Below are 16,039 nucleotides of genomic sequence, written 5' to 3'. Positions count from 1 at the left end.
AATACTTTTCTTGGTATTTTTTCTTGGTATTTGTCCAATTTCAATTTTATATCCTTTTCATAAATATCTCCAAGTAAAAATATTATTGGATCCTTTGGTATCTTTATCTTCATAATTTGCCTTAATAATAAATTCAGTTCATTCCAAAACCTTTCCACTTTTTCACAAGAACGCAGTGAATGCAAAAAAATGTCCCTATTTCTTTTGCACATCAAAAATACTTATTTGAATAATTAGGATGAAGTCCACTTAACTTGTGGAGTAAAATACAATTGATCACTAAAGTAAATTTCATGTAATATTACAATTTCTGTTTTATAACATGACAGTTAAAAGAATCTTGAATTTACAGAACTCATTGGCTATTGACTGAAATTTTAAAAAAAGTTTGAAATGGATTGCATTTGCAATGCAAATTGTTGGAGAATTAGTGAGCATCGAGTTAAAAAGCAAACATTTGCAGGGTTGTGGGATGCCAGCAGGGGAGTAGAATTTATAGGGAATTTTCAAAAAGCTGCCACAGGCAAGATGGGCAAAATGGTCTCCTTCTGTGCTGCAAGGTTCTAAATCCAACAAGTCCATGTTGTTTTCCACGCTCATTAAGGTACTAAAAAGATGCAAATGAGGCCAATGAGTCATACTGTGGTCATACCATGGTTTCAATCGTGTTTCAGAAGTTTAGTCACTGAATAAAACAGCGGCCGTGCAGACTCTGGACCTCAAGTTGTGCTTTTCTCATTAAAGGAATATTGATATCTTGCTGATTTATATAAAACTATTTGTTATTCACTGCTTCTACATGAGTTGCTATTGTGAGAGTAAAGAATTGAAACTAAGCAAGTCAGTGGAAACTTATTTATGCTTAACTAAACATTCTGCAAGCAGCACGGCCTTGGTTAGCCTTGCCTGTTTCTGCAGGCAACACAGGCAGGAGAGTTATGAGCACCTATTTGAACTTATCTCCATTTGTTGAAAGAGGAAAATCAAAGAAGGAGGCACATCAGACATGTAAGCAGCTCCTTTGCCGCTCAGGAGATTAAAGGTCAACTTCGAAGTATGTTTGCTGATCCAAACATGTTTAACTGGCCACATAGAACAAAACTGGCCGAAAGGGGATCTGAACTTTCCATGATCTTATAGCCAGAACTGTAAGTCTCTTCCCCATCAGGTAAACACAATTATTTATGGTGAACCCCACCTCAAATTTTGAGTTTTGACCACATTGATCCAAGAAGGAGAAGGAATAATATTCTAAACCTCATCACTAGCAGAACAGAGTCACACAAGGCAAGGGACAATAGCCTGTTAAAACATTTCTCCCAGTAGGGCCAAAGCTGTGTCCTTGCGAGTCTGCAGGATTTCCCAGAGTGTAAGGCATTATTGATGGTACATAACTGGCCATATATTTCCCTATTCTCTGTAATCCCTTGCGTGAATGAAAAGGATTTTGTTCAGTCAGTGACCGGCTGGTCCATGACTATAGATACTGAATCATGTGCATTAATGCTTATTACCATGATAGTTGCTGTGAGGCATTCAATTTGCTGCCGACATTATTTTAAGAGTCAGAAAGAATGGCAGGATGCTGCTGTGAGACTAAGACTATATTCTCTGAACAGCATTGTAGTGATATGTAATTACACCACTAGGTCACCAGGGGTCATCCCGGGAACCTTGTATATAAAGCAGTCCAGAGCTACAGTCTAGCCTTCCAGGTTCGTCTTACAGAGAGACAAGATCTCTTAGTGTACATATTAGTTTATTAAAGCTGTCTTATACTCACACTGCTGGTGTGGTTATTGTTAGTACAATTTAATAAACTAATATGATAGCTACTAGGATGGAAGCTGCTTCTGCTCCAACACACATTCCCGACCACCTGGAGACTCTTTCTGAGGAATGGAATCTGGGGACAACCAGCATGCACGTGCATCTGAGGACAGAGACGGTGAGGGACCACTGTACTGGAATCGTGGTGGAATGCGGGGAAGACGACAGAAATATGATAGGACAGGTAAGAAATGGCCAAGAGCCCTGCCTGCCTGTCCGATCAGAAAGGGGCCACTACAAGCACGGGTGCAAGGATCTCCACGTCATGCTCCCGATGGCCACGTATGTGCAGAATTCCCACTCCAGAGCCAGGGAAAGCAGACACCGCTACCATCACTCCCCAAGCAGCAGTTTCCCCAGTACCATGGAGACCTGACGCTACCATTGGGATCCCCCCTAAGCCCGCTGCATATGTCCCAAAGCCAGAGACTCAGCCAACAGCCCAAGACTCCTTGACAGAGGCTCTACCAGCAGCTCCCAGTAACCCAGGATCCGCCCTTGCTACACCTAAGGGACCAGAGACTGCGGTTTAGCCATGTGCTGCGACCAGACAGGCTGGAACTCAACTCCAGGAATCCCAGTGCCAGCATGCATTTCTGCCGCTGGCAGAGATGCTTTCTGAATTACGTGGAGGGTGCTGAGACATCGGATAAAGAGCTATTAATGCTGCTGTTAGCGCAGCTGGGAGACCACCCTTACTCCCTTATACAGCGTGCTAGGTCCTACCAAGAGGCAATGAGCATTTAACAGAGGCTTTACAGTCAGGGACATAGCGAACTCCACTCCCTGGTACAGGCTCATGACCAGGTCACAACAAGTAGGGGAGTCTGCCAGAGACTATACTCTCTCTGAAAGACTTGGCAAGAGGCTACAACTTTAAAGCAGTATCAGCTCAGGAGTATGCGGAGGACCTTATTAGGGACAGAATTCTTGCGGGCAGACGGTCCACTAAGATGAGACATCGATTGCTGGAGAAAAACTGCGCATGGTAGTGGATTACAGCCAGACAATCAACAAATTTACACAACTAGATGCCTACCCCCTGCCACTCATAGCAGACATGGTCAACAACATTGCGCAGTATAAGGTGTTCTCCACCATAGACCTGAAGGCAACATACCACCAACTGCCCATTAGAAACAGCATTTGCATTTACACGGCATTTGAGGCAGACGGCAGGCTGTATCAATTTCTGCGACTCCCCTTTGGTGTCACTAATGGAATGTCTCTGTTTCAGAGAGAAATGGACCAAATAGTAGATGATTTCCAACTGAAAGCAGTGTTCCCCTAATTAGACAACGAGACAATTTGTGGCCACACTCAGGAGGATCATGACATGAATTTAAAACACTTCTTCCAAGCAGCCAAGGAAAGGAACCTAACATACAACAGGGACAAATGCGTCTTTAGCACCGGGAAGTTTCCAATCCTGGGCTACATAGTGCAGAATGGGGAAATCACCCCAGACCTAGCCCATATGCACCCTCTCCTAGACCTCCCAGTACCACACACATGGAAAGCACTAAACAGTGTTTGGGACTATTCGCTTACTATGCCCAATGGGTCCCAACTACGTCAATCGGGCCTGCCCACTAATAAAAGCCTCAGTTTTCCCACTGTGCCCAGCAGCCACCAGATCATTCAGGGACATTAGGGACCATATCGCTAAAGATACCATGCAGTCCATAGATGAGTCAATCCCGTTTCAAGTTGAAATGGATGCATCCGATGTGGTTCTGGCAGCCATCCAAAACCAAGATAGACGACCGGTGGCCTTTTTCTCGCGAACTCTACAGGGGTCAGAGGTAAGACACTCAGCAGTAGAGAAGGAGGCCCTAGCCATTGTGGAAGCAGTAAGGCACTGGTGACATTATCTGGCGTGCAAACTCTTCACCCTTGTCACGGACCAATTGTCTGTGGCTTTTATGTTTGATAACCAGAACAGGGGAGAATTAAGAACGACAAAATCCTGCGCTGCCGGATAGAATTGTCTACATTTAACTACAACGTTCTATACCACCCTGGGTGTCTCAATGAGCCCCCGGATACACTGTCCAGAGGCACTTGTGCCATCCTTAACAACAAGTCCCAGTTGCAGAGCTTGCACAATGAGCTGAGCCATCCGGGGGGTCACTAGACTGTTTCATTTCATTAAAAACCCAAACTTCCCATTTCCGTGAGAGGAAGTGAGGTCAGTGAACAAGAGCTGCCCCATCTGTGCGGAATGCAAACCACAATTTTACCAGCCAGACAAAGTCACCCTGATAAAAGCTACCAAACCTTTTGAGCACCTCAGCCTCGATTTTAAAGGCCCACTCCCGTCCAATAATAGAAATGTCTATTTCCTAAATGCAATAGATAAATATTCCCATTTCCCCTTCGCAATCCCATGTTCTGATGTATCAGTGCCTCCAACCCATCTTCAGCATATTTGGATACCCAAACTACATACACACAGACAGGGGTGCTGCCTTCATGAGCGCAGAAGTACAGCAGTACCTGCACCAGAGAGGGATTGCTACCAGCCGCACTACAAGTTACAATCCCAGGGAGAATGGACAAATTGAAAAGGGAAAATGGCACTATCTGGAAAACGGTCCTCTTGACTTTAAAAGCAAAAGACCTGCCTGTTACTAGATGGCAAGAAGTGTTGCCAGAAGCCCTACACTCTATACATTCTTTGTTGTGTACTGCCACTAACATGACCCAACATGACCGTATCTTTTCTTTCACAAGGAAAGCCACGACGGGCACAGTGCTGCCTAAATGGATGATGACACCGGGACCTGTTCTCCTCAGGAAGTACTGCAGACCCCACAAAGCGGACCTGCTGGTGGATCAAGTGGAGTTGAGGCACACGAACCCTCGGTAGGCCTTCGTCACATTCCTAGATGGAAGAGAAGACTTGGTGGCCACCAGGGATCTCACGCCAGCCAGATGTGTGAACAACGTGCAGGAAACACATTTGTCTATGGATCAACAAGGTGCGCAGCAGCAGTCACTAGAACAGTCGTCCATCGAGTCACCCCCAGAGGACTATACCACCCACCCTGGAAATCAGGACCCTGGGTACGCCTGCCCCACAAAATATCACCACCCGAGACTTGATGTCAGGACCTAATCCCATACAAGAAGATCCCCAGCCCATGGCCACATGGCCATTTAGTAGTTCCCACTCCCACACCTCCACCAAGAAAGGCCGAAAGGCAGACCACACTCCCCACCCCTATACCACTACCGAGGAGGTCCAGAAGGCAACAGAAGCCACAAAAAATTTTGGACTTATGAACTTACAAACAAGGGAAGGAGGACGGGGTTGGGGGGGTGCAGGGGGAATAACAATTTCTTAAAGGGGGGGTGAATGTGGTGATATGTAATTACACCATTAGGGCACCAGGGGTCATCCCAGTGACCTTGTATATAAAGCAGTCCAGAGCTACAGTCTAGCCTTCCAGGTTTGTCTTGCAGAGAGACAAGACCTCTTAGTGTACATATTAGTTTATTAAAGCTGTCTTATACTGGGATTGCTGGTGTGGTTATTGTCAGTACAAGCACAGGGAGACCCAAGGGCAACAGTTAATGAGAGATATGATGAAATTGTACAAGGCATTGGTGAGGCCAAATTTGGAGTACTGTGTACAGTTTTGGTCACCAGATTATAGGAAAGATATAAACAAAATAGAGAGAGTGCAGAGAAGGTTCACAAGAATGTTGACAGGATTTCAGGGTCTGAGTTACAGGGAAAGGTTGTGCAGACTGGGGCTTTTTCCTCTGGAGCGTAGAAGATTGAGAGGGGACTTGATCGAGGTGTTTAAGATTTTAAAAGGGACAGACAGAGTAAATGTGGATAGGCTTTTTCAATTAAGAACGGGGGAGATTCAAACTAGAGGATATGGTTTAAGATTGAAGGGGGAAAATTATAAGGGGAACATGAGGGGAAATTTCTTTACGCAGAGGGTGGTGGGGATGTGGAGTGAGCTTCCGGCAGACGTGGTCGAGGCGGGATCATTGGTTACATTTAAGGAAAGACTGGATCGTTACATGGATAGGAGGGGACTAGAGTGGTATGGACCGGGTGCTGGTCAGTGGGACTAGGAGGGTGGGGATTTGCTACGGCATGGACTAGTAAGGCCGAACTGGAATGTTCTGTGCTGTAAGTGGTTATATGGTTATATTACAATGTACAATTTGCTGCAGAGTTCTGGTCAAACACATCAACAATCTTGAGTAAAGACGCAGTTTGGCTCTAACAATTATTCAGTAGGTTGTTGGATGTACACAGATTAATACTCAAGCAGAAACTAAGCTTCAGCCAAAGAAAAAAAAAGTTTCTGTGAATATAATTAATCACCAAAGGTATTTCAGTCATTTCCAACAAAGTATTTCACTAATTATCTCTACGAAGTAGCTGAAATACAAGAACAATTCTCACCTGTATTGAGCAAACACACCCAAATAAATTACTATTTACACAGTCTTTCTCCAGACCTGTCTAAACAAGCAGCATTTTTCAGTCAACACATAAAATGTTGGAGAAGCTCAGCAGGTCAGTGAGCTTTCTATAGCCAAGGAAAAGATACTTAACCAACGTTTTGGGCTTGAGCCCTTCATCAAGGTATGAGAAATTTCAGCAGGTGTTGGAACAAAAGAATCGAGTGGTGGGGAGAGGGAAGGCGGGGGGGGGGGGTTCAAAGGCAGGAGATAATTGGGGCAGAAAGAAAGGAGGGGACAGCAGCAATGGGGAGGAGGAATGGCTGGGTGGGTGAGGGGGAAGGGAGGGAGAACTGGAAAGGTAGGAAAGGGTGAGAGGGGGAAGAGAAGCTGAACAGGTTTAGTAGAAAGGAGAAAAGTGTATGTTAACGCCATCTGGCTGGAGAGTGCCCAGACGGAAAATAAGGTGTCGTTCTTCCAATTTGTGGGTGGTGTCGGTGGGATAGCACATAAGACCATGGACAGACATGCGCGTGCGACTCGGAATTGAAATGATTGACTACTGGGAGGTCGCTGTTGTTGCGGACTGTGAGGTGGTGCTAAGCAATGCCATCTCCCAATCTGCGATCATTCTCTCCGATGTTGAGAAGGCCACAAAGGGAGCACTGGATGCAGCAAATCAGTCTTGAGGATATGCAAGTGAAGTATTGCTTCACTTTTAAGGCCTGTTTGTTGCCCTGGAACGTGGTGAGGGATGAGGTGTGGCCGCAAGTGGTGCACCTCTGCGGTCACAGGGAAAGGTGCCAGAGAAAGGTGCCAGGATGCGAAGGGTGGGGAGGGATGAGTGCACAAGGTAATCACGGGGGTAGCGGTCCCTGCGGAAGGCCGAGAGTGGGGGGGGGGGGGGGGGGAGAAGGAAAAATGTGTCTGGTGGAGGGATGCTGTAGTAGGTGCCGGAAATTCCATCCTGTATTAACTGCATTTTACAAAAGTACCTTACTTAATCTGGCTCAGTGAAGTGAACATCCTGCCCAGCATTGTAAAACTGACTACTTTGTTCTGTTGACAGATGAGTGGTTCTGACATGCTCTATGTGGTGCTGCAGTACTTCCACTTTAGCACAGAGGGTGAGGGTGCTGCAGTCCTTTCTGCCCCAGGTCATTTGCTGGACAATAGCAGGAGAAGGAACAGAAACCAATTAAGAGCTGCTACTCCTGAATTTCCAGCAAAGGATGTGCTGCAAGATGTGTGACAAGTTAACACTGACAGTCGCTGACATATTACGTGGTGAGGGAATGTCAGTTCAGTGCTGTTGAACACTATGCCGAGGGCATAATGGTCATGTCATTGTTGTGGCAGAACTGCATTTTGTAATCTTTTCATGCGTTTTAATGTAATTCTCCAGATAAACAATAGATGGCACATTAAAACACCATAGGCAGAATTAAACTTGCTTATTCTTTCATAGAAGCATTTTCTTCCTTTTATTTCAGCAGGAGTATATTTTTTATTATCACAGCCCCTCAGAAAGACACAATACAGAATATTGTCTCTGTTGGCTTCAACTGTGTGGTTTTGTGGTAGCTTGCTGTAGCATGTTGTTGTGAAACACAAACTTTTTCGGATGCCGTGATAGTAGTAAAAACACAGAAATGTTGGAGGAACTCAACAGGTCTCGTGACATCCATCGCCGGTGAAGATACATAACCCGAAGTTTCAGTCCTGAGCCCTCCTTCAAGGTTTGTTATCTTGATTATTAAATATACATTGAAGAAGGACTCAGGGCCAAAAAGTCCGCTATTTATTTTTACCTCCTGTGGATGCTTTGGGACCTGCCGAGTTCCTCCAGCATTTCTGTGTTTTTATTTCCAGCATATCGATGTTGAATGCTTTCCAGTAATTACTTTTAAATTAGTTTCACCCTTCCCTCCCCTACCATACCGTTTGTGAATTTCTTGTCACATAGGAACATACTTTAACAAAATTCTCTGTGAACAAGATGCATACATATAGATCATAATTTCATTCTTGACATTAAAAATCGAATCAACTCAATTTTTTCTTTTTAAAAGAAATCCAATCCTTTCAGGACACTTTATAATCACACAAAGTTCTCTATTGGAAGATTGGACAGAGTGAATGTACTCCAATTTATAAAACCAATTTATCCTTGAAAAAGAACTTCGGTTGTGTTTCTGTTGCAGATATATAATTTGCGATAATTATGCCTCATCATATATAGTTAATGTAAACTGCAATTATGCTTAAACTGCTGAAGTGTGTGTCAGATGACAGACACGCTATCCCAGATTGATGAAACTCACTGAGGTAAACAAATGAGCATTGACCATTTTATGACAGGTTCAGGAGTTCTATGCAATGCTAGCAAATTAGAATCAATTTGGTTCACTGATCTGTGCTTGGATCAAGCATTACAATTTATTGCACAATCTAAAGGAGATGAAGAAAGAAAATGCCTGTATTGCATGGATTGACTGTTGTGTTCAATTTCTTATCATGGTAAATAGACACATTTGGGGGAAAAGTTCTGGAAGGTATTCTTTCGAGCTGGAGGTGAGGTCGGAATCAATTCCAGCAATATAATTCAGCACTTGTATAGATGGTCCATAAAAGATAAATTGTGAACACAATACCACATATTTCTTTTTTTTTTAAACTTTATTTAAAATTTTATGACATGAATAAAATAAAAATTACATTTAAAGAAATAATAAAAAATAAGATAATAAAAATTAGAATACTACATCATTAAACTACACAAATTAACCCCCCCAATAATTATAACACAACATTAATCGTCTAATTTAAAATTAGTCCAACCCTCCCCCCAAAATAAAGAATGAAGAATTAATTAACAATGTTGTAAATAAAATAGAAAAAACCCCACTTACAAAAAAAAGGATAAAACTTAACAACAAAAAAAATTACTAACAACAAAAAAAAATCAATACTAAAATAATACCCTTAAACATATATTTAAATCAAACATAATACATGTATTTAACAAATGAAATCCACTTTAAAACTAAGTTCAAATATTAAAATCATATATCAACCACATATCTGTTATATAAAAAATCATAATTAATAATACATAAATACAGAATTTCCATTAATACCAAGTTTCCTTTATAATTCATCGAGAGAACAAAAACATCCCTTAGAAAAACAATCAGATAAACTTTTTATTCCCTTCCCCTCCCCTTATATAAGAAAAAGAAAAAAAAGTTCAAACTCTTATAAAATTCTCCGTATTCTTCATTTATATCTTCTTCAAAATTCTCTATCGAAATTAACTTAATTTTATTAAACTCTTCTCCCTCAATGTATTTGTACTTGATTTTCTTCTTTTTCTTCTTATCACCTTTCCCCTCATCTTCCTCTTCATCTAATTCAATACCACATATTTCTGACTTTTATTCCAAATTCTGTAAATACTGAGTTCAGTTTGAGCAAAAGGATATGCTCCTTTCAAACTAATAAGGAGATTCAATCCATCTAGTGTATGCTGTCTCATGAAGCAAACCCCTTAGTTTCATTCCCCACAACTTCCCTGGAACCTCCATAAGTGCTCATGCATCAAAGATCCTGATTCTCCAACCAGCCACTCAAAGCATTTTAAGTCAAATTTACTGTCATCCGATTGCAACATCATAAAACAATGTTCTCTGGTTCTTGGTGGAAAACATATGAACACACATCCAGACATAAAACACAAACAATCAAAAAATATATATGCAGGACAAGTATTTGTATATACATATAAATAAATATTGCTTTGTCGCGGTGTGAGCAGTGGAAGAAACACAACCATCACAGGTTGAGGGTCATTAACCACAGTTTTTATTCAAATTCAGCACGCCCCTTTAAGGGCAGCATGAGCTCAGTCATCTGGTGCCTTGTGATGTCATAATCGCTGCCCAGGGCGCACGCTGGAAGGGATGCTGGAGTCCGAGAGAAACCTCTGATGACGCCATTTCCCCATGGCTGTCCCTCCACATGGCGACACAAGCAGGGTCGGTTCGCCATGTGGATGCACGGCACCACATAACCCACCCCAGAACCTGCTACGTGTCCTGTCGCTTTGGCGGCCGGCCCTGGCACACGTCTGCGTGGAGGCCTCCTTAATCGAGACAGCCTCTGGCCACCTTGTGGCCCAGTCCACCGCCGTGAGGAGGTAACAAGCCTACTTGGAATCCGGCAGGGGCCCGACGACATCAACGTGGATGCGTTGGAATCGGCAAACTGCTGGGTCGAAGTTCTGGATGGGGGCTCAAGTGTGTCACTGGACCTTGGAGGTCTGGCACTTGGTACAGTTCCTGGCCAGTTCCGCCACCTCCTTCTTCAACCCATGCCACACAAACCACTCTGCGACCATCCACATGGTGGTCTTTACCGCTGGGTGAGCTAGGTCGTGCATCAGACTGAAGACCTTCACCCTCCAATGCGGCATGACCAACGGGTTCGGTATGCCTGTTGAGACGTCGCAGAGCAATGTTTCCGGGGTGCTGGGCACCCAGACATCCTTGAGTTTGAAACCCGAGATGGCAGTCCGCAAGGCTTGCGTCTCATCATTGTTCCTCTGTGCCTGAGCCAGTTGCTCGTAATCCAGGCTGGGCGCGAGAGTGTTGATGGCTGGACAAGAGTGCACATCTGCCACTTGCCGGCCCTGTGTCAGAGGTCGGTCGTGAACTCAGGCACGTACGAGAGGTGGTGCTACCATGGATCCTTGACCGTTGCCAGTCCTTGACTGAGGGGTTTGTGATCTGTGAAGGCTGTGAATGGCCTGCCCTCGAGGAAGTAGTGGAAATGGCGGAAGGCCAAATACAGCGCCAGGAGCTCCCGATCGAAGGCACTATATTTGAGCTCTGGTGGGCGCAGCTGCTTGCTGAAAAAGGCCAGTGGGTGCCATTGTCCATTGAGCCACTGTTCCAGAAACACCCCCCCCCCCACCCACTGCTATAGCTGAGGTGTCCACAGAGAGCGCCGTGCGCGCCTCCGGCTGTGGGTGCACCAGCAGCGTGGTGCTGGCTAGAGCCTCCTTTGTTGCGATGAAAGCCCTGTCCGGCTCCTCTGACCACGATAAAGTCTTTTCTTTGGTGGCCATGAAGGCGAACAATGGGCACATGGAGTGCACAGCTCCAGGGATGAAACGATGGTAAAAATTCACCATCCCTGCGAACTCTTGGAGGCCTTTCAGGCATGGAGGGTTTGGGGAATCGTTGAACAGCTGCTACCTTCTCTGGTGCCTGTGCGGCCCCAGTCACCGAAATGGTGAACTGGAGGGACTCCTTGCCGAACTGCCATTTGGCCGCGTTGACCATGAGGCTGAAGTCTGCCAGCCGGGCAAAGAGTGTGTGGAGGTGAGCTTTGTGTTCATCGCGGTTGCGACTGGCAATGAGAATATCATCCAGGTAAATGAACAAAAAGTCTACGTCTTTTCCATCTGTGTCCATGAGGCGCTGGAATGTTTGGGCCGCGTTCTTTAGACTGAAGGGCATATGCAGGAAATCGAAGAGGCCGAAAGGGTTGATAATGTCCATTTTACCCATGTTGTCTGGATGCACCGGATCTGATAGTATCTCCGCACGAGGTCCATATTGGAGAAGACCCGTGCGCCGTGGAGGTTGGCGGAAAAGTCCTGTATGTGGGGCACCGGATACCTGTCGGGGGTGGCTGCATCATTCAACTGACGGTAGTCCCTGCACAGTCTCCAAACCCCAGATGATTTTGGGACCATATGGAGCGGCGATGCCCAGGCGCTGTCCAAGCACCGGACGATTCCCAGTTCCTGGAGCCTGGAGAACTCCTCCTTTGCCTGCTGGAGCTTCTCAGGTGGCAGCCTTCTGGGTCTAGCGTGCAGTGGGGGGCCCTGTGTGGAAATGAGGTGGAAGACCCCATGCTGGGGCAGGGTGGCATTGAACCGTGGCTCTTAGTTGACGGGGAATTTGTGGACAATCTTGTCGAACTCGTCCCTGGCAGCGGCTACAGCGGCGATTTCGGGCCTGCAGGGTTCTGTTGTGACCAGTCAGGTGGAGTGGAATGTTCAGGCGTTGACAGCCTTTTGCCCTTCATGTCAACCAGTAGGCCATGAGTTCTGAGGAATTCAGCCCCTAACAGCGCGGTTCCCTGTGGGTACCCTAGGTCCTGATGGTGAAGCCATTGGCCGCCCGCAGGGTTGGACCTCGAGATTGGGTGCGAGTCTCTAATGCTGTGGGGGGAAGGATGCTGAGCTCAGCCCCTGTGTCCACCAGTAATCGGTGGCCAGTGGATCTGTCCGTCACATGAAGGAGGCTGTTTGTGTGGCCAGCTGTCGCAGCCATGAATGGCGGGTGGCCTGGTCGTTTCCCTGAAAGCCATAGGGCTGGCTGCACTTATGGGCTTGCACTCCCCAGTGCTGGTAGTAGCAACACAAGGTCGACTGGCCCTCCTCTGGCTTGGTCTTGGGAGCGGCATGCAGTCAGCTGGCTCCTGGTCATGCCACCTGGTTGAGGGCTACCTTGTTCTCCCTCTTCGTGTGCCAGACGGCATCCGCACGGGCTGCTGCCCTCCTTGGGTTCAAGATGTCTTCATCTGTGAGAAGCAGCTGGATGTCCTCCTGCATCTGTTCCAGGAATATCTGGCAGAATAGAAAACAAGGCTTGTGGTCTTTTGCCAGGGCCATTTCGTCTATCAGTGCCAACAGACTACGGTCCCCAAGCCCATCTTGGTGAAGGAGCCTGGAAGCCTGTTGCTGGGGAGTTAGCCCAAAAGGGCTGTGTAATTGCCCGTAGCCTAGGGGTGGTGGATGATGTCGTTCCCACCCACGCTGCCGTATCTTAGTCCAGAGTGCTCACGACATGATAGAACATCGTGGCATCTGAGGAGATGTTGCAGAGTTGAAATTGTGCTTCCGCCTGCTTCCTAACCACGTTCTCAGTTGGTGGGTCCAAAAGGGGGGGAGGGTTGATGGAGACAGCATTAACCTCTGCTGAATCCATGGTGCTTTGAGTCCAGAAAAACATCTGGGCTTGTCGGAGTCACCACTGTGGTGGTGTGAGCAGTGGGAGAAACACAGCCACCATGTTGAGGGTTGTTAGTGACTGTTTTTATTCAAATTTAGCGCACCCCTTTAAGGGCAGCATGAGCTCAGTCACCTGGTGCATTGTGACATTATAATCACTGCCCAGGGTGCGCACTGGAAGGGATGCTGGAGTCCGAGAGAAACCTCTGATGACGCCATTTCCCCATGGCTGTCCCTCCACATGGCGACACAAGCAGGGTCGGTTCGCCATGAGGATGTGCGCCGCCACAGTTTCATGAACATGAGAGTCTCAGATTGTTAGTATGAGCAGTTCCTTTGGTCGTTCAGCATTCTTACTGCCTGTGGAAAGAAGCTGCTCCTCAGCCTGGTGGTGCTAGCTCTGATACTGCTGTATCTCTTTCCCGGTGGAGTGGTTGAATGATGCTGTATGCAGTGTGGAAAGGCTTCTCAATGATTTTGCACGTGCTCTTCAGACAACAATTCCAGGAGGTCACATTGATGGGGGAGAAGGAGACTACAGTGATCCTCTCTGCCACTTTTGTAATCCTGAGGATTCACCTCTGATCCATTTCTCTGCAGGAACCATACCACACTGCCATGCAGCCAGCCAGGGTGCTCTCGATAATGCTCCTATAGAAGGATGACATAATGGTGGCTGGTAGCATTGCCCGCATCAGTCTTCTCAGGAAGTACAATCACTGTTGTGCCTCCTGACAAGTGATGAGATCTTGTGTGTCCACGATAGGTCACAACTTAAGTGAACTCTAAGGAACTTGGTGCTCTCCACCCTCTCTACTACAGAGTTGTTGATGTGTAGTGGAGTATGGTCAATCTTGGTCCTCCTCAAGTCCACGATCAACTCCTTCATCTTGTCCACGTTGAGATTCATTCTGTTATTCTCTCACCATATCATGAGATTTTCCATCTCTTTTCTCTTGTGGAGAATGAAAGAAGTAAAGAGTTTGTGAAACATGCACATGGCACTGATTCATGATCACTGATGGATTCAAGTCTGCAGCCAAGCTTTCAATCCTTCTGGCTTCCATGGGGTGTTATTGAACTGGAGAATGATGGATAGAGTTGTGAATTACCAACGTCAGCAAGAGTTGCATTTTAATTTAGTAACTATATATATATAATAAATTCTCAATGCTTTAGCATACAATTGCCAGAAATTGTATTGATCCCAGTTTTCCTCTGGTTTAATTCTTGTTTTGTGAATTTGAACAGTGAGCATCTTTGATCACTGACTCCTGCACAATTCTCACCTTATCCAAGTATTTTAATAAACGCAAAACCAATTGTTTCTGGAGAGAATGAGTGCAGGAAAAGCTTGAGAAAAAGATTATGAGGGAAAAAGTGAATTAGTTTTCCTGGTCAGATCTTGTTGGTATATTTTTTTCAGATGATGTGAAGCTATCCTTTGACAGTCATAATGATCTCTTTAGGGTGAATTTAAATTTTAAATAGTAACAGGCCCTTCCTGCCCATGAGCCAGTGCCAACCACCGTATGCTTTGAAGGGTGGGCGGAAACTCAGGCAGACACAGGGAGAATGTACACTCTTAACAGACAGTGCAGGTTTCGATCCTGGGTCAATGGTGTTGTAACAGTGTTGCAGTAACCACTCTTTGGCTTGGCTTCGCGGACGAAGATTTATAGAGGGGTAATGTTCATGTCAGCTGCAGGCTCGTTTGTGGCTGACAAGTCCGATGCGGGACAGGCAGACACGGTTGCAGGGGAAAATTGGTTGGTTGGGGTTGGGTGTTGGGTTTTTCCTCCTTTGTCTTTTGTCAGTGAGGTGGGCTCTGCGGTCGGCGAAATGTGAGGCACCAAGATGCACGGTTTGAGGCGATATCAGCCCACTGGCGGTGGTCAATGTGGCAGGCACCAAGAGATTTCTTTAGGCAGTCCTTGTACCTCTTCTTTGGTGCACCTCTTGTCTCGGTGGCCAGTGGAGAGCTCGCCATATAACACGATCTTGGGAAGGCGATGGTCCTCCATTCTGGAGACGTGACCTACCCAGCGCAGTTGGATCTTCAGCAGCATGGATTCGATGCTGTCGGCCTCTGCCATCTCGAGTACTTCAATGTTGGTGATGAAGTCGCTCCAATGAATGTTGAGGATGGAGCGTAGACAACGCTGGTGGAAGCGTTCTAGGAGCCGTAGGTGATGCTGGTAGAGGACCCATGATTCGGAGCCAAACAGGAGTGTGGGTATGACAACGGCTCTGTATACGCTAATCTTTGTGAAGTTTTTCAGTTGGTTGTTTTTCCAGACTCTTTTGTGTAGTCTTCCAAAGGCGTTATTTGCCTTGGCGAGTCTGTTGTCTATCTCGTTGTCGATTCTTGCATCCGATGAAATGGTGCAGCCGAGATAGGTAAACTGGTTGACCGTTTTGAGTTTTGTGTGCCCGATGGAGACGTGGGGGGGTGCTGGTGGTCATGGTGGGGTGCTGGCTGATGGAGGACCTCAGTTTTCTTCAGGCTGACTGAACTGAACTGAAGAAAACTGAGTAACCACTGCACTAACCGTAAATCCCACACAGTTGGGAGAGATTTGGTTGATAAAGAAAAGGTTTTAAAAATCTAAAATCGGACTATCATGAACCTTGTTTTAATGGAGGCAGAATGAATGACATTTTCATCATTATAACCTTCCAAAGAGACTGGTTGCCTCAATTTTTATACGGTTGCCTATTTTAAAATCCTTGTTGGCCACCATTCCCCAGCCT

General features: G+C 45.9%; 1 protein-coding gene and 1 long non-coding RNA gene across 10 annotated transcripts in view; one reads left to right on the top strand and one right to left on the bottom strand.

The window, feature by feature from the left end:
* opcml (opioid binding protein/cell adhesion molecule-like) overlaps positions 1 to 16,039 on the bottom strand; it is a 1,099,456-nt gene that overhangs the window by 140,368 nt on the left and 943,049 nt on the right. The window lies entirely within an intron of this gene.
* The window catches only part of LOC138741049 (uncharacterized), a 65,281-nt gene continuing 55,604 nt past the window's right edge, over positions 6,363 to 16,039 (top strand). For both annotated transcript variants that reach the window (XR_011343297.1, XR_011343298.1), the window contains exon 1: positions 6,363 to 6,445. This is a non-coding gene — a long non-coding RNA (uncharacterized lncRNA). The remainder of the gene's footprint in view (positions 6,446 to 16,039) is intronic.

Source organism: Narcine bancroftii, chromosome 8 (assembly GCF_036971445.1).
Source record: "Narcine bancroftii isolate sNarBan1 chromosome 8, sNarBan1.hap1, whole genome shotgun sequence".
Lineage (NCBI taxonomy): Eukaryota > Metazoa > Chordata > Chondrichthyes > Torpediniformes > Narcinidae > Narcine > Narcine bancroftii.
The sequence above is the reverse complement of the archived record's forward strand: the minus strand, read 5'-3'. Positions and strand labels throughout refer to the sequence as shown.